The sequence below is a fragment of the Xenopus laevis genome, chromosome 4L (assembly GCF_017654675.1).
Source record: "Xenopus laevis strain J_2021 chromosome 4L, Xenopus_laevis_v10.1, whole genome shotgun sequence".
NCBI lineage: Eukaryota > Metazoa > Chordata > Amphibia > Anura > Pipidae > Xenopus > Xenopus laevis.
In genome coordinates this window covers 62,358,073-62,377,620 of record NC_054377.1, presented here as the reverse complement: position 1 = coordinate 62,377,620, position 19,548 = coordinate 62,358,073, and the positions used below count along the sequence as shown (strand labels likewise).

The 19,548-nt window shown below is 36.0% G+C and overlaps 1 long non-coding RNA gene across 3 annotated transcripts in view; it reads left to right on the top strand.

Annotated features, from left to right (window-relative positions):
- The window catches only part of LOC108714113, a 71,937-nt gene that overhangs the window by 28,197 nt on the left and 24,192 nt on the right, over positions 1 to 19,548 (top strand). For all 3 annotated transcript variants that reach the window (XR_005966979.1, XR_001935303.2, XR_005966980.1), the window contains one exon: positions 18,595 to 18,664. This is a non-coding gene — a long non-coding RNA (uncharacterized LOC108714113). The remainder of the gene's footprint in view (positions 1 to 18,594; positions 18,665 to 19,548) is intronic.

Here is a 19,548-nt window from a genome sequence, read left to right as displayed (position 1 = left end):
TTGCGCTAAATCCTTTAAAAGGATTTAACTTTGAGGGTCGAATATCGAGGGTTAGTTAACCCTCGATATTCGACCAATAGTAAATGTGCCCCTGAGTATTTGTTAATTCTTGTTAAACTGTTTCCTGGACTTCTGATACTGCCTAGACTTTGACTCTGATATTATTCTGCTTGCCTTTGAACTTTCGCCTTGACTTGGATTACGATTTTACCTGAACCCTTTTGTACTACGATCTTGGACTTTAACTCCTAAAGCTTTCTCCTTGGTCCTGACTACTCCCCGCTGGGAGCCGATAGACCCCCTGACACCCCTCCAGCAGCCCATCAGCAGCCTATCAACAAAACAATGGGCAGCTAGCCAGATAGCAGCTATATGACACCTCTGCTGAAAGATTTGTTTGCATTGCTAAAAGTGATCCCTGCTCTTACCTGCTTGGGTGTTATTCTCATGTATACCACTAGGTGGGGAAAAAAAATCTCCAAGCGGTTCCATCCTGAAGTGCTGGCTCCCTCTTGAAGCTCATAATCAAGCACAATGATGGCTGCCTCCACACCGATATTACAGCTAAAAAATACATTTGTTGGTTCCTCGATTGAATGAATACAATTTTAAATGGTAGAGTTAATAATTTGCAATGTAAATAGTGTAATTTAGAAATAAAAAGTAAACCATAAAGTTCCCTTTAAATAAGATGTGAGGCTCCTCCATAAAATTAAAAGAATGATGTAAGGACAAGTGATAAATGCGACTGCCTGAAAAAATTCCAGAAATAGGAAAAGTTTTCCAAAATTTCACCAAATACATTGGAGTCTGTGTTTTTTTTCTTGCATCAAATGCTTGAATTCAATGGGCATTTTTTCTGCCACAAAAAAAATACCCAGTTTTTTCAGCAAAAAGAATGCTTGAAAAAATGATCATATTGCTGTTAGTCTTTTTCTGGTGAAAAATATGTCATTTTTCCTGACAGAACAAAATGCATTGCAAAATTTGAATACCAATATTTACTGTTTTTCTTATGTTTCTTTACCATTTTTTTCATATGGTGGTTCTGCCTGCATACCTTTCAGGTCAACCAGCTCCTTTGCCGTAGTTTCCTCTGTTTGTGACATCGCCCAGCCTGGTTACAGGCAGGGGCTGGTAGGTCGGAGAAGTTCTTGCTGGGAAGTTCTTGCCCCAGGATATATCTAAGAAAAGAGGAGAAAGCCTGGTTTTGTCACCCCTACAGGGTAGACAACCAGAAGCTATAAAGGATTCCCTGCTAAAACTCCTAGATACGAGAGATCCTTTTCTATTTGCTGCCAAAACACTAGGGAGGTTATTTACTAAATCTCAAATTAATCAAATGTTTTCATTAAAACAAAGTTGATCTAACTCCTATCCACAAATTCAACTCATTTATCAATAATTCCTCTTGAAAAGGTCGTATAAAAAAAAACACGTTGCGACAAATTAGTGCATCAATTCGAAATGTATGATTGACCCTGACTTTTAGCAGATTATCCACTACAGATCATGATGTCAAGAAACAACTTCAGGGACATCTGCATTGACTTATACATGAACTCAACAGGTTTGAGATGGAGTATTTTCGGAATCAAAGTACTTTTGGAAAGGTAGTGCTACATTGGGTAATAAGAGTTTTTGGGAAGGGATATATTGGAAAGAACTGGGGGCAGATTTACTAAATGGCGAAGTGACTAATGCTGAAGACGATTCACCAGAGTTACAGTTTTTAGGCACTTTGCCAATTTACTAACGGGTGCAGGCGTAACTTTGCTAGCGAAAGAGACAGACCCTAGCGCTCATTCACACTCTATCACCAGGTGAATTTTCGCTCTGGCAAATGGACGTTACTCCGCAAATTCATTAAGACATGGATTTTACTGAACGTTACCTCTTTTGCTAGACTTGCCTTCACCAGCTCAGACCAGGCGAAGTGCACTGGAGTGCATAGATCTTTCTCAATCTTCTGTTACTTACATCATATTTTTTTAGTGGAAAAAGTTCAAAAAACACTGGCATCTTTTCCTTTTTTCAGAGTGATAGCCTGCAAAAGTCCTTAAAAATATTTTTTGGGTAACCGGTTTCCCCCAGACATTTTCTAACATATGGAACATATACAGTACTATACAGTGGGCTCATGTGAAGGGCATTATAACAACTCTATTTCTTTATTAAGGTTCCCTGGACTTGTGTAATGTAATGTATTTGCTGCAAGCAAAGACCTCTAACGAAGTTGCACTAGGAATTGCTCTCATTGCCGAAGTAACACTAGAGAAAATTCGCCAGGGTTCGGTGCCCTGGACCAGCATTTTAGTAAATTAGTTGTCTGAGCGAATTTTCGCATGGCGAAGTGTTGCGATGGCTGTGAAACCGCCGCTGGTGAATTTTTGCCGCTAAGTGAATTTATCCCCTTGACTGCACCTTTGTTTATCCCATCTAGATTTAGCTGTTGGACTGGGACTGTTATATGCAAAAGACTGTGCTAGATACTGTAGATAGAGTGTTTTATCCGCTAGTGAGTCAGAAAGAACCCCATGTGTCCCCATTGCTGGAATGTTTAAATGTATTGGATGCTCATTGTATTTTATTCATACTATATAAAATTCATTATTGCTGTATATCCCATGTATGGGACCCCCTAAGGTGTATCCCTCAATACCCATTTGGTGGGAGTGCTGCGCTGTAATATCTCAAGTTTTAGGGAAATGGCTGCTCCTTTGACTATACAGTAGTTTGTTATATGAACTAAAGTAGTGTTTCTGAAACAAACACATCGGTTTTACCAGTGCTGGGCAGCAGTACATGATATTGTCATTCGTTTTAAAAGACTTTGTTTTACAGAAAAGTTTTGTTTCAGAAACGCATAATGAAGAAATCTGTGTCGTTTCTAAGAATCCATCCTAACAGCTCCCTCTTGTTCACAGGAAATAGGAGGTGATTTAGAGCCATATCTGCAAACTGTAGGATGTTTCATCCAGGCCAAGTCAAAAGAGCCTTTCCTCCCACTGAATCTTTACATTTTTAGATGTGTGAATCACAAAATAAAAAGTGAAGAATGCTTTCACAGTATTCTAATTAAAACACATTAGCATGATCTCACATCCATAATCAACATTATGCCTTCCAACTAATTTGCTTGCATCTTAATTACAAGAAAGAGTAAGAAAATAACCCTCAGTGGACCCCTGATTTACACTCTTGCTATTTGTCCCATCATTCTAGATAATGATTGGACTCTCCGCATACTGTTTAATGAATTCTGAATATTAAAGTGCATGCAGTATTAAAACAAATAATATCTGCTGGAGAGAATTTAATTTCTATCGAGAATACCAACTCAAAACATATTGCAGGCATTTCTATATATAACACAATGTGTAACTCTTCATTTGCCATTGCATATTTGTACTGTAGCTTTGTGTGGACATTTGTGGATGTCTGCATTAGCTGCAACAGTGCTGGGATGCTGAAAGTTCAAGCTTGAAGCTAACAAATGTGAGATACCCCATTTGTTGTATGCACAGTGGAATATGGCTAACGTTTACTTTTGATAGCTACAAATCATATCCTGCAGTCTTTGAGCTCAAGTGAAAACAAGTGAGCTGAAATCTGTCCTCTGTAAAAAATAATTCTAGCTATTTGTACCGAAGCACAAACAGGCACAAGCATTAAAGAATTCTGCCCAACGAAATGTCATTTAAAGGGCAGATTTATCAAAATACGAGTTTGTGGGGGGAAAAACATGAATGAGGAAAATAAAAATACAGACCAATCTTGTGCAACTTTTTTTCTCGAATGCTAGCTTATGAATAAAAACACAACCAAATATTCCTGCCCACGTTTTTTCGCAAGAAAAAAGTCACATGCCAGCGAGACTCTCATTGTCCCATTCATTTTCAACAAGGCTCTAATTTAATGTTTTAATAAACTGGGAAAATAGATAGTTGTTAGAGCATATTCCCATTGACTATACAATACAACAGCTTTTGCTTGCAGAGGTTTTTTTTTGGCGACTTTGCGTGGTTTTTTTCCTTTAATAAATTCAAGGTTTCCACGTACACTTTTGTTCTCTGTGGTTTTCTCGAATCGAGGAAAAAATGCCAACATGATTTTTTAGAAATCAGCCCCCAAGAGTGATATTGTATTTTAGTTATGATATAGGATGGGTATTTGGGCAATACTATTTCTTATACTGTCACTTACTAGAAATTGAACATTTGTTATGAATCTTTTAATAACAAAACAATTCTCTTTCATTTTCTTGAATCAAGAAAATAACGCCAACATGATTTATTTAGAAATCAACCACTAAGAGTAAGATTGTATTTATTTATGATATAGGGTGGCTATTTAGCCAATACTAGTTCTTATAGGTTACTGGAAATGGAACATTTGTTATGAATATTTTTTTCTAATCAAATAGTTCTCTTCGGTTTTCTCGAATCGTGAAAAAAACGTCAACACAATTTTTTTTAGAAATCAGCCCTGAAGAGTAAGATTGTTTTTATTTATGATATAGGATGGCTATTTGGGCAATACTATTTCTTATACTGTCGCTTACTGGAAATTGAACATTTATTATGAATCTTTTAATAACAAAACAGTTCTCTTTCGCTTTCTTGAATCGAGAAAATAACGCCAACAAGATTTATTTAGAAATTAACCACTAAGAGTGAGATTGTATTTTAGTTATGATATATAGGGTGGCTATTTGTCAATACTAGCTCTTATAGGTTACTGGAAATGGAACATTTGTTATGAATCTTTTTTTTCTAATCAAATAGTTCTCTTTGGTTTTCTCGAATCGTGAAAAAAATGGCAACACAATTTTTTTAGAAATCAGTATTTATTTATGCAATACGATTAGTCATAGCTTACTGGAAAAGGATCATTTGTTATGAATCTTTTTTATAATAAAACAATTATGAAGAAAAAAAGCAAACTCAGAAGTGCTGACAATCAGCAAATTCATGTTCTTGAACGGGTCTACATCAAAATTTTCGATTTTTCTTCATAAATTGATAAAGCAACAAACAGGGAGCATGAGGAATTTTGGGGATACTTTTCTACTGGCTACATTTTCTAGAAAGCTGGAAAATCCTGTGTCTAGAGAGACGCTTACATCTTGAGACTAATTTTGCTTTTAATTATCTGATAAATACAAATACCCTATAATATCTCATTAGCCTGACAGCCAAACGTGGCACTCAGGACTGGGTTTGTTATTACAGATCATGTCCTAATCCTGTCTATAAAATAAAGTGTCTATCAGGATTTAAGAGATTAAATCCATTATAATCCATTTTCACCGTACAACCCTTAATCCCCATTGGCTTTTCATGCTCCAGGAATTAAAAGAGTTTGTCTCTGTCACTTAAGAAGCAACCTGAGAGCATTACGATGGATTGGAAACTATAAAGGAAATTTCAAATCCATTCTAGCTAAAATGCAACAATTTTCTATATGCATTATTTGCATTATATGCATTATTTGTTTATAGTTATAAACCACCTCGGTTTTTAATCTCCATATCCGTGTATCACTAACAAGATCTTGGTTTGAATATATTAGTAACATGTATAATCATCATCATAGCATCGTGTAGTAACTAAAACCAGATTCAAACTCTTTGGGGTTACATTATTTCCTGTGTAGGTATTTTGGGCACATCTTTTGAACATGTTCACATTGAAATACAGTTCTGCTTTTCACGATTGTGGGGTTCTCCTGTTTTATTCTGAACCATTTTTGGGCATGTGCGTGCCTTTACCAATTGTAAGCAAAGGTAAAGCTTAGAGTGTCATCATTGAGATGAGAGAAATGTGGCCTTATTTATTCCATTGAGTTTGCTGCTCAACCTTAATACATGTCTAGGTGATCACCTAAAGAAATAAGAAGAAAATATTTGGTTGTTTAAGTGATTGTATAATGTTGAACTAAGCATGCCAACTCTTTCACATGCAGCAAAAGTGAGATGTTTAAATATTTTTAGATTATCATAAACATTGATACCCATAAATCTGAGCTTGGGTCTACAGGTATCCTTCTGCTTTACTATTACTACTGATGGCAAGTGCAATAAATTTGTCCACTGTTTGGGGTACGTTTTGAATTTTTATTTCCAAGTTTTTGTCATTATGCTCATATTTTTCAAGACATAAAAATATTGTATTAATGATTTGCTTTTTGCCTTAAAAGATTAAAAAAACTAACTTTTGACTGATGGATACTAAACTGGCATAAATTCATGTTGGTGGTGAAATAATCCTGTAGTTTTGTAAGTATGTTGTGACTCCAGATCCCATTGCATTTCTTAACAGACCCCATACTTGTTTTGCCAAAATCAATCAATTTCCCTGTTACAAACGGAGTCCCAAACCCAGAGCTAACTCCAAGGTCCTAGTTGCGGCTCACTCTTCCACCTATAAGAACCACCTTTGGCTTCAGGAGGAGCCCTCCACTATTTGGGTGCCGCCAGATCTTAGTGTGAGAGAACCAGAGAGAGAGCTCTGGGCAGGCAAGGGAACTGAACATAGTACTGGAATGGAGAACAAGAAGCGTAATCAGGAAACAGGTCGGGTGAATACCAATCAGGGAAGGCGTTACAGTTTCATGAGACGAGAGAATAGGCTGAGTCAAACACACCAGTTTTGCGGTACAAAGCAGGATCTGTAAGAATAGTCAAGGTACAGGCAAGGGTCAGTACAGGCAGCAGACAGTACAGGAACAGGGACAGGCAAAGTCAAACATGGCTTTAAATAACAAGAATCGCACCCAGGAACTAGTAAAATGGATTAACGTTGGGCAATGGTAAAATTAATGGCGGCACCTACATACCTTACGTAACTGAATTTTGCGCCTATGCCCGATGACATCCAGCACCTGCATCAAACCCGGGAGGCGCAGGTACACCCTTGTCATTCTGCACCAGCGCGCCTAAGCAGAAAGACATGGTGGGCATCCCCACCGCACTACTGCTAGACCACGAGGATGAGTCCTCACATTACCTATCTCTCTCTGTCTGTCTCAAACAACAGCTAAAACACAAATCCATTCCCAGTCCTACCCTAGCTTCTCTAAACAGTATATTTATGATATTCAATTTCATAAATAATAATTTAATTATTTTCATTGTATTATGGGCAAACATGTACAGTGATATAACCAAATAAAAATAGGCTACTAAAAATGCTTAATAAGAAATAAAAACACTATACAGGTATGGGATCCATTATCCAGAAACCCATTATACAGAAAGCTCAGAATTACAGGAAGGCTGTCTCCCATAGACTCCATCTTATTCAAATAATTCAACATTTTAGAACATATTTCCTTTATGTCTGTAATAATAAAAAAAACCTTGTACTTGATCCTGACTGAGAGAAAAGGAATCCCTGTTGGAGTCAAACAATCCTATTGGGTTTATTTACTAAAATACAAATTTATCTCATATTTTATTAAAAAATAAACCACTCCCATGCTTGATTTGACCTTATTTATTAATAAAATAACCTAAAATAATTGGGTTGCAGAAAAACTTGATAAAATCGAATCACTCAAATGTTTCTGGCTTTTTTCCCAAATCAGTCTATTTTTTCGAGTTTTTGCCTGAAAACCCCCAAAAAGTTTGATTTTGCAGGCTAAACTTAGCGCAAACCAAAATAACTTCAGATTGGTACCTATACTGGACCTTGACTGGTCTCAGATGGCGGATTTTCCAATTCGAGTTTTTTGCAGTATAATAAATCAAAAACGTCGCTTTTTTCCACAAAAGATTCAAGTTTTTGCCCCAAAAAGCCTGACCAGATAAATTTGATGTTTAGTAAATAACACCCAAAAAGTATGGATATCTACATTATTGAAAGATTCCTTATCTGGAAAACACCAGGTCATGAGCATTATGGATAACAGGTCCCATACCTGTGCCATCAATAAATCTCAAAGAAAACTTCAGCACCACACCTAGTTGCATGTTAACGGTAACACTAATCAGGTGAGTAGGCCACAAATAAAATAAATAAAAAAACATGCTGATTTTAGTGCCCAATTATCATGTTACATTTAAAACTTATTTTTATTAGTCCTACCAACAACACAAAAGCCACAATTTTAATGTGTTCTCTGAGCCACATAGAATCCAAAAATGAATGATTAAATAAAACAGAATAAGTGAAATGTGCACCTGGCGCTCATCATATTCTTTGCTCTATTTAGTGGCTCTTTTTAGTACATAAGTCGACTAGGGTCACCACATTTTACCTTGTCAAAAAACAATGAATGGGGGACAGGACAGATGACATTGGGCAGTGTAGCAGAGATATATCAGGGTGGTGTCTTGACATATGCTGGTGTATTTATAACATCAGAGTGTGTATTGGCCATATTTTTATTCGGGTTCCAAAAGAAGAAACAATTGTGAACTGAACAGCCCCAGGAAAACATAACTATTTGTTTTAAAACTGGACAGGTGACTACTCTAAAGCCTATAAAATGGCTTTAATCCAATTAAATTACGTTTTTTTTTTTTTTTATCATATTATATTTTTGTTTTGCTTTTTAATATGAACGAAAAACTGAATTTTAATTGTAACCCCTCACGGAGTTTGGGTAGTAATTCATGAGAAACCCTTGCAGGTACCAATTATACAGATTTATAAATTGGTTCCCAGTACATATTTGCTACTGTATGTTTCTATATATCAGAAAATATACCATGGTTTAAAGACTCATCAAAATCTAAATATTTGCTAGATATTTTTTCATCAAAAGCCGAGTATTTTTTTTAAATAGATTTTAATCAATTTCATAAGATTACATTCTTTTTATCCAGAAAATAATGTTTTTTTTAACAAAGATTTCATCAGATAGCCAAACAATTGGAGTTTGAAACATAAAGGGATGGAATTAATTATTGCTTTCTGAGCGTGTATTCAAATGAAGACAGTGTTTGCAAGCAGACTGCACACTACTGATTTGATTCCGGAGTTTGTTTAACCCTTCCTACCTTCAACATACTTAGCAGGCAAACTGGTAATTAATTTGTGAGATTATGAATATGTATTGCAAGGTCCCAGGAGAACACTTTAATTTATTAGGATAGGTATACAGAAATGGTTTTCATTTGCATAATAATAAAAATGGTGAAGCATTTTATGTAAATGCTTTCGCTGCTAAACTCTCGACGGAAGAAGGAAGGCACAATTTATTACTGACATTTTTAAGAATATAGCATTTAATGATCCATTTTGAAAGCTTAAAATATTCATCAATGGTAATATCATGTAATCTATAGGACACATTATTCACAAGTGTCCGTATGAAAATGCAGAAAGCACATGAGATTACTGGGAGACGGTAAACTTGAGGCTGCAGTTGAAAATGTCACCAACACACTAAATTACATCTCTGACGGAATATTGAAAGTTGTGCATATTAAAGTATTCACTGTTTAATGAATTCACTAAACTTGCAATCTCCAGCTTTGGCAGGATTAGGTTAGGTTATACCGAAAATTAAATATACTTTGAATTTGAACATATCAATAAACCATGACTGTTCAATAACATGAGATTTAATGGCGCAGTTGTGGTGATGTATGGGGACAAAGTTTTACAACAGAGCAGCAGAACATCTCCGTCCATCCGTCCGTCCATCTTTGCTTTTAATAACTAACAAAAACATTTTAAAAAAAGGTAACTCCTTTATTGGCAAAGATGACATCAATTTATTATATACTTAAAAAAAACAAAGTAGCAAAGGGAAGGACTCTCTGCTCCTTTGTTTTATGTGTGAATACTGGATTCTAGTTTTGCCTGTACATATGCAATATGGACAATAGCAAATAAGGAGACTGTCACGTACAGCTCCCTAAATTAAGTACAAGTGCTAAGCTCCCTAGTCACTGCTCAATCTTTGGCCTTGGGAGGAGCCCTCAGCTACTCAGGTACTACCACGTCTCAACTCGAGAGAAGCAAAGCAGATTTTCTGGACGAGCAAAGGGGCACGTGTGTTTCGAAAGTTTTGGACAGAAGGCAACTGTTCAAGGAATAGACGAAAAGCATAGTCAGGCAGGCCGGGGTCGGTATAGGTGGAGTTCAAGCAAGGTCAATCAGGTAGTGGTCGGTACTGGCGGAGTTCAAGTAAGGTCAATCAGCCCGAGGTCGGTACAGGCAGCGTTCAAAGAATAGTCAGGCAGGGTCAGAATTGACGGAATTCCGAATAGTAAGGCAGACATGGGTCTGAATTGGCAGCGTTCAGAATACTCAGGCAGGCAAGGATCAAAACTGGAATCAAACAAACAGAATTTACACCCAGATACTAAGCAAGTTAGACCTAACAATGGGCAATGATTACCAGCCCAAAACCACTTTAAATATTTAAAATTCACGCCAAAACATGATGACGTCATGACGCTCACAACGCGTAAAACCCAGAAGTGCGTGCCACATGCACCATAGAAGAACCGGCAATGGAGAAAGAAGCGTCCCCACCGGCCCACTAGAGACTAGACCACCAGGGTGAGTCCTCACAGAGACCCTGCAGTTCTCTGCTAATAAAGGTAATATAAAGTAGAACAGCAAAAAGACATGAATCCTCAATAAATGGTAAAAACAGAGTCAGATGCAGCCAACTCACAGAAGCTCGTTTTAAATTAATTTTTATGCAGGTACAGTAGAGACTCATAACATACGCTTTTATGACATGGAACAAGTGAGGAAATACAATGTTTTACCATCAGAAAACAAGGCTAGACTCTCACTAGGCTCTAAAGATTGCACAGGATAGAACTACTGGGCTATTGAATGGAAACATTGCCACTTAAGGAATATACAGTATGGACATGCAATTGTACAGCATTCTAATTGCCCAAAAGTGAAGGAACTGCTTTGCAAAACCATTCGCAAAAGGGCCTCAAGGTGGCTGGGGGCTGCCTGATGTAATTAGATTTCAAACTGATGACACTGCTAAGCAGACACTAGTCCCAAATACAATACAATATTGGTTTGTCAAGTACAGAAAAAGTTATCATGATGTTAGGCCCACAACTGAACTTCAGTTCTGCCACGGCCCCTGCTATCAATATTCTCAATATCAGCAGCAGAGAAATAGTGTAAACTAAATGTCATTGCATTTTAATTTCTATACTAAAAAAAAATATCTATTGATACTCATTCATCAAAATCATTAAACCAAATTAACTTGTATCAATTAATGATGTTTTTCTATAAATAATTTATAGGATCTTTTATTCTCTCTTTTCTTTTAATGAGAGAAGTATTATGGTTAGCTGTAATTGAACAAGATAAGTGAGACCATAACCTGAATTATTTCTAAGTCAGTATAATGTATAACATATCTTAGCAAAATAAAATCCTCTGGGTGCTAACATCTGAGGGGAAAAAGGGTCAACGTGGTGGGTGAATGAAGTGTTCTCTCCCCATCTATGAAATATTTTTATTGTAAATATACATTCATTTCAATAAATGGATGTGTTTATTTTTTTTGTCATCTCCCCCCATTTATAAAGAACTTTTAGCTAATTTCTGACAATAAAATTGGTATTTGTTCACCTTCTATGGCCTGACAAAATAATTTGTTTCTAGGAATACAAATAAATAGGAATAAAGTATTACAAAGAAATGTTCCCACTCACTGCTATTTTGTTGGTTATTATAATGTTATTAAAATAGTGACATTTTAGAAAACATTGACATCAATTTGAGGCATATCTATCAAAATTCAAATTCAAAACTCGAACATGTGCAAATCAAAAAACTTGAATACCCAAACTGAATAAAAACATGAAAAAAACGCAAATGCAGTGAATTTGTATTATATTCAATATTTTAAATGGGTCTACCAACTCACAAAAATTACAAACTCAAAATGAAAAAAAAATCGCTTATATTTGCTTAGGAAAACTTAGGAAAACCTCTTTTGACTTCTGTAAAAACCTGGCAGGTTTTAGATGCTGAATTTTTACATTTGAGTTTTTTGCACTTGGCAGATTTATCAGAATGTGAGATTAGAGCCACAGAAAAACTGACTGACTTCTTATTCATTCCTATGGAATTTTTGCAATATTTATCAAATGGTGAACTGTAACTTTCATCCATTGATAAAAACGATTCTAAAAATCCCACAGGAATTACATTTTGATAGATCTGCCCCTTAGTAAATTTCATAAATTCGAGTTTTGAAAACTTCTAATTCGAATTCGTGAGTTTCGGTCAAACAAATTGAATAACAGTAAAATTTTAATTTGAATGATGATACATCAGCCCCATTGATTATATAAAGCTTTGTAAGTAGGCAGTTTCTACTTTCACATACAGCCTATGCACACACATTTATAAATTTAACAATATTTAATTCTATACCAATAATTTAAAATACTGTACCAAGCTACCTATACAACACAACTAGACACACCTATAGAATGCTTTACTAGAAGTATTGGATAATGCAGATGTCATTGCCTGCTCTGGCATGAGACAATAGGAATGTGTGGCAGTGTCTAAATCTCCAGTGTCCAAATGGAATGGGCTTTCATTCCCAGATCAGGAGGAAGCACCAAATAATCTTTGGAGATCCAAATTATGGAAGGATCTGTTCTCTGAAAAAATCCAGGTCCTAAGAATTCTGGATAATAAAGCCCATTCCTGTATCAAAGGTTAACGCACGTTGGAATATTTAGCTGGGTAATATCAGGGTTGTACTCTTAAAGCATTATGAACCAATGAGATTTTTCCCCACTTCTCCACTGCCAGCTGCTGGGTGGTTCATCTTAAAGTTAACTATTAGTATGTTATAGAATAGCTAATTCTAAGCAACTTTTCAATTTTTTCATTTTTTTTTATAGTTTTTGATTTATTTGCCTTTCTTTTTTTATTCTTTCCAGCTTTCAAATGGGGGTAGGGGGGGTCGCTGACCCCATCTAAAAACAAATGCTCTGTAAGGCTACAAATTTATTGTTATTGCTACTTTCTATTACTTACTCGTCTTTCTGTTCAGGCCTCTCATATTCATATTCAACTCATTCATTCAATTCAAATCAATGCATGGTTGCTGGGGTAATTTGGGCCTTAGCAATCAGATTGCTGAAACTGCAAACTGGAGAACTGCTGAATAAAAACCCACAAATAATACAATTTGAAAAAATTGTCTCAGAATATCACTCTCTACATCATACAAAAAGTTAATTCAAAGGTGAACAAGCCCTTTAAATTGCAAAATAAACCTTCAATGCCAGCTGGTTAGTATATTTCTTATTGCTTTTGCATCTCTAATTAATTAGGAGACTAGGGGGCAGATTTATCAAGGGTCGAAGTGAAAATTTGAATTAAAAAAATTTGCTATTTTTTATGCACTTTGACTAGGGAATGATACAAATTTGAAAATTCGAATATCAAAATGTATCATGTACTGTCTCTTTAAAAATTTGACTTCGACCATGCGCCATCTAAAACCTGCTAAATTGCTGTTTTAGCCTATGGGGGACCTCCTAGAACCTATTTGGAGTCAATTGGTGGACTTCGAACGAAAAACGGCCTATTCACCCAGAAAAAAAAACTGATTTTTTTAAATAAATTTCGGTTGATCTTTTTTGACCCTTGATAAATCTGCCCCTAGGTGTGCATGGACAATATTTTCTGCAGGGTTTTAATCAATGGCAAAACTATCATATAACAGAGTAGGGATAAGGGGGCCTGGACAGTTGAGGGGTCTGCTGTGTGTCTCCTGCCTTCACCTCCTCACCAAACACTGGAGCAATTAATTGTAAGTGAGGCTGGGGGAGATATACAAGTGCTCCTCCACCACATGTGGGGGCCTGGGAAAATATATCTGCTGGGGGGCCCAGCTACCTATTGTTATGCAACTGGTTTAGATCCCTCTAAATGAAACACTATTTTCATATCTGCCTGATGTGTCAAACGAATGGAAAGATATTGGCAGCACTGTATTACCTAATTAGTTTCCTTAAAAAATAGATATTTAAAGCTCAGCTCCTTTTGGATAAAGTAAACAGACAAGGCAGATAGAATACCAAATAATGTTATGCCCAATGTTCCACAGTCAGATAAAACTGTATTTACTCAGATCTGTCAGGCTTGAGAAGACCTGAGAAGCCACTAATTAGTCCATCCAGATACAACCTCGGAGAGATGGAGACAGGCTTAATGTAATTTCCAGAATTACAGAAATTCTGTAAATATAAAATTAGTTCACATACAGAACTAAATAGTAGATTGGTTCGGCCGTGACTTCCAAACACTTGCTTAAGCATGATTTGATGAAAAGTGGGACACAGATGGTGCGAAAGATGACAAATATACTGAACCAAGTGCTAAACTGTGACACCGAGAGCAAGAGGAGGCCAAAAATAGATGAGAGCGTGATGGTTGGCAAAAATGACTACTTCTGCTTATGCTAACACTAACCAAGCTATCTTTATGTCTTAACTATTCCTTTTTCCATCTTTATATTTTTCCCAGGCCTACTTTTATTTGAATGATCTTATATTATTCCATGGAATGCCTCCTATTGCACTACACAGACTAATAGAGGGTGCACTTATAATCATTTCTTAACAGAATATAAAAGTATTCTGTCATCAAGTTGTCTCTGAAAAGGATCTAAGAGTGTATCATAGTGGCTAACCGTTCTTCTATTCTCCCCCATTAGTAGTACGTCTTGCCTCTTGCGTGCCGAATGCGGAAGTGCCGAAAAGCCGAAGCCGATGCGCCGAAAAGACCCGAAGTCACGGAAAAAGCCGAAGTCACGAAGCGCCGAAAAGACCCGAAGTCACGAAAATAGCCGAAGTCCTGAAGCAGCGCAATGACCCGAAGTCACGAAAACAGCCGAAATTGAAGTCCTGAAGCGGTGAAAAGACCCGAAGTCACGAAAGGAGGCGAAGTTGAAGTACTGAAGCCATGAGTTCAATCCTACTGAACACCAGTTTGTGTTTTTTTTTTTTTTTAATCCCCTGGCCACCAATGTATTATTTTAATATTCTATAGGCCCCTGCCACCAATCTTTTTTTTAAAACTTTTTTTTTGGGGCCCCAATTTTTTTTTTAACTCGTAAGGGGCCCCTTGCCACCATTGTTTTTTTTTTAAAGAAAAAAAAAATTAATTTTCTTTTTGGTGGCCCCAAATTGTTTTAACTTGTAAGGGGGCCCCTGCCACCAGTTTTTTTTTTCAAAAAAAAATTATTTTTTTTTTCAAATTTTTTTTTGGGGCCCCAATTTGTTTTTAACTTATAAGGGGGCCCCTACCACCAGTTTTTTTTTTTATTCAAAAAAAATTTTTTTTTTCCAATTTTTTTTTGGGGCCCCAATTTGTTTTTAACTTTTAAGGGGGCCCCTGCTGCCAATGTTTTTTTTTTTTCAAAAAAAAATTTTTTTTTTACATTTTTTTTTGGGGCCCCAATTTGTTTTTAACTTATAAGGGGGCCCCTGCCACCAATGTTTGTTTATTTTTTAGTTTTTTTTACATTTTTTTTTGTTGGGGCCCCAAGTTTTTTTTAACTTATAAGGGGGCCCCTGCCACCAATGTTTTTTAAAAAAAAAAAAAAAATACAACCATACAACTTGTGTGGGGGGGGTTACTTTTATAGCGCTGATGTCTGTGTGGTCTTTTAACTGCGATGTGGAGTGGGCGGGATATGGGGTGGAGCTTGGTCGTCAGTGTGGGCGGGGCCCAGGGGGCCCCAAAAATTTTGTTGTACGGGGCCCCGTGATTTCTAATGGCGGCCCTGGTAGTAGTAGTAGTAGTAGTAGTAGTACTTATTGTTGTTAATGTCTGGCTATAAGGATAACGTCACACAAGATATGAAGGAATTTTTGCACGATTATGTGATTTAAGTATTGCACCTTCTGTGATTCACATGGAAAGGTATTTTCAGATTTTTATCGCCCCTTGTGGACACAATATAACGCATACAGGTATGGGACCTGTTATCCAGAATGCTCTGGATCTGGGGGTTTTCCCGATAAGGGATGTTTCCATTATATAGGTCTCCATACTTTACGGGAGTTATTTATTAAGGTCAAGTTGTGTATTCCCGAGAAATTCTAGTTTTTTGAGGGTAGTTTCAGTAAAAACTTTTTGTGATAAAAAAAAAACGTTTCATTTTATCGAAATTTATTATGCCCCCAAAGCTGCAAAAAGCCAGAATCCGAAACTCCAGCTAAAACCTATCAAGGTCATGTAGAAATCAATGGCAGAGTTCCATTGAACCAGTGTTTTTGGGCTTCATGATTTTCGTTTTTTTTTCTGTGATTTCAGCTCAAAAACTAGATCAATTCAAGGTATTCAAGTTGTTTTTGCCAATTGCGTTCATTCAAGTTTTTTACATTTGGGTTTTTTCATAAATAAGCAGACAACAATTGTGAGGTAGACAAAAATCTCACAAAGCTTACAAACTAGACCTCTGATAAATAATCTACTAAGGAATCATTTAAGATTTCATTAAACCCAATAAGTTTGTTTTGTATCCAATAGAGATTATTTCTTAGTTGAGCTCAAGTACAAGGTACTCATATTATTACAGGGGGAAAAAAAGGAAATCATTTTTAAAAATTTGAATTCTTTCATTAAAATGGAGTCTATGGGAGATGGCCTTCCCGTGATTCTGAGCTTTCTGGATAATGGGTTTTTGGGTAACTGATCCCATACCTGTACAACAAAAATCCTTTAACAGATCATGCAGAATAAACTGAGAGATCCTCTCTGAAACCCACCACTGAATAACACTAGCATTAAAATATATAATTTTACAGATATAGCTTTACGGATAAAGCACAAATGGAATGTTGCTTTCCAATACCAAACACTAAGTAAAAGAATATGTTTAACAAAATAATCACTGCCTGCATAAACATCTTAGCCTTACTTTAACCTCACTTTATGTCCCCAACAATTTTCTTTTCCTTGCCCTGTAAAACGTCAGGCGCAAGGCTTCTTTATTGAAATTATTGGATTTTCATTACTGTCCATATTGTAAAGTGTTGTGTACATTTTGTGCCCTTTATAAATTGCAAACAGCTATAATATTTATAGAGAGAGAGTTTATGCGATTACTAAATGGCAATAACCACCATAGGATTAGTGTTATTTATCACCTATTTTTATGTGTTATTTCCCAGCTTGCCTATTAAATGTACATGTAAAATGATAACTTCTTATGGATTATTATGTATGCACAGATTATTCAGCCCAGAGAGTGTTTAATGCGGGGCAATGTGGGTTGACAAGATGAGAGTTGCTGTATTAGATAATAATGATTAGTTTATTATAAAGTGTCCTGCAGGCAGATACTTTTTTATGGCAAATCAATCTGCAAAAATGAATGTATCAGTAGACTCACAAGTAGATCATGGCCCAGGGATCTTAAGGAATCTAAAGTTCAGCACACACATTTGGTTGAAATGTTTTATTTTACATGATTTTTAACATTAGAATACAGTGGAGCTCAATTATAAACTTTGTGCAGCGCAGAATGATTTGCACAGTGAACATACTTGGTGTGTTTAATCTGCAAACGTAAGTGTGAGTTTGTATTCACGTTGCGAATGTCCTTTAGAACGAATTCAGGATTTGATTCGGAATTCTGCCAGGATTCGGCCGTTTTCAGCAGGAAGTGTTAATAATTAAAATCATGTGACTTTTCATCAAACAAACAAGGAAGTAAAACATTTTTTACTGCACACTAATCTACTCTTTCACCCATCCTGGCCCTAACTTGTGTATGTAAATTAGAGTTCGGATTTGGTTCAGTATTAGGCTAAATCTTTGACAAAGGATTTGGAATTTGCCCGAATCCCAAAATAGTTGATTTGGTACATCCCTACCATTGTTTGTGCACAACAACCTTGCGCAGTGGCCACGCTCAAGCAAAAAAATGTATCTTGTTCAAGCCATTTGCGAATATTTGTGCACGGCAGTGTATTATTTAAGCATTTAGGAAAAAAACATGGGCAATACAACCATTTGCAAATAAATATATGCTGTGCCAAATTTATAATTGTCCCCCAGTGACCAGTGAGCTGTTCAGTTTTTTGTAAAAATATGTTCACTGCCACTCCTTTTTTGTGCCAGGATAATTTAAGTGTTTAAAACTGTGAGCAATTGGCCCATCATAATCTGCTAAAATAACCTTCTGTATAACCAGTGCCAATAAGATAACAGACCTGCATGGGAATTTTGTAGCCGATGCAGTTGTTTTGTTTGTGGCTTTATAAATAAGCTAAATGAACTGTTGCATTTTTGGAATTTTTATGCAAATCAGTATAATTACTACTCCTCACCAATTATTATGACTATGCCGGCTTATGGGGTTTAAATACAGACTGTCTTCTAATAATTTAGTGAAAGGCAGTATATATTTTGATACTATTCTGTGGCAGATTCTAGAAAAGGTCACAACAAAGCGAGATTATGATAAAAAGAAAACTTTTCTACAGAGGGAATGTTACTGGATCTGGAAACTACAGTCCGGACATCCTAAAGGGTTAAATGAAGAAATCAACATGTCTTGCTTTTTGTAACAATTGCTTTTTGTAATAATTGCCTTATATATCTCTTACAGATAATCAAGCAACTTGAATATGCCACAGGGATAGATACTGATCCCAACTTCCTCTCCCCCTTTGTGTAGGGTAAGATAGTATCTGTTTTGTTACACTCTAACAATTATGTTTGGCATCTATTACTTTTGGTTACACTGTATTATTTGGCATTTTTTTCCTTCCTGCTTATGTCATTATGGACATTAAGAGGCAGATTTCTCAAAGGTCGAGGTGAATTTTCTAATGACAAAAAATCTGAATTTTGAACTATTTTTTGTGTACTTCGACTAGGGAATAGTCCAAATTCGATTCGAATTTGAAAAAAAAAAATCAAAAATTCGAATATCGAAATTTAGCATGTACTGTCTCTTTAAAAATTCGACTTCGACCATTTGATCGAAAACTGACCTATTCAACTAAAAAAAACCTTTGCCTTAATTTCGGTTGGTCTTTTTGAATTTCAAAGCTTTTTCAATGAAAAAATAGCGCATACGACTGAATTCCCAAAAAAAACATGAATAAATTTCGATATTGAATAAATTTCGATATTCGAATCCTTTCATTTTTTTCACATTCAAATCAAATTTGGACTATTCCCTAGTCGAAGTACACAAAAAATAGCTAGAAATGTGAATTTTTTTCATTCAACCTAACCTCGACCTTTGATAAATCTGCCCCTAATCACATCCTGTATACACATAGGATATTTTATGAACTTTTTTTGGACATTTATTCCATGAAAATAAAGGGTTGTTTCGATGCACTGTCGTTTCCTTGAATTATTTAGTATTTTTTGAATTTGCCTACTCTTTTGGACTATCGACAAATGGACCAATTGCAATAAAATTGGGTCATTGGACGGTGAACAGTTAAAACCGAGTATGCTAATTATGCTAATTGATTGGACACAAGGTGGTGTTAAATAGCTTATGCACATAGTAATTTGTATGCTTGACAAAGGGGTTTACACTGAA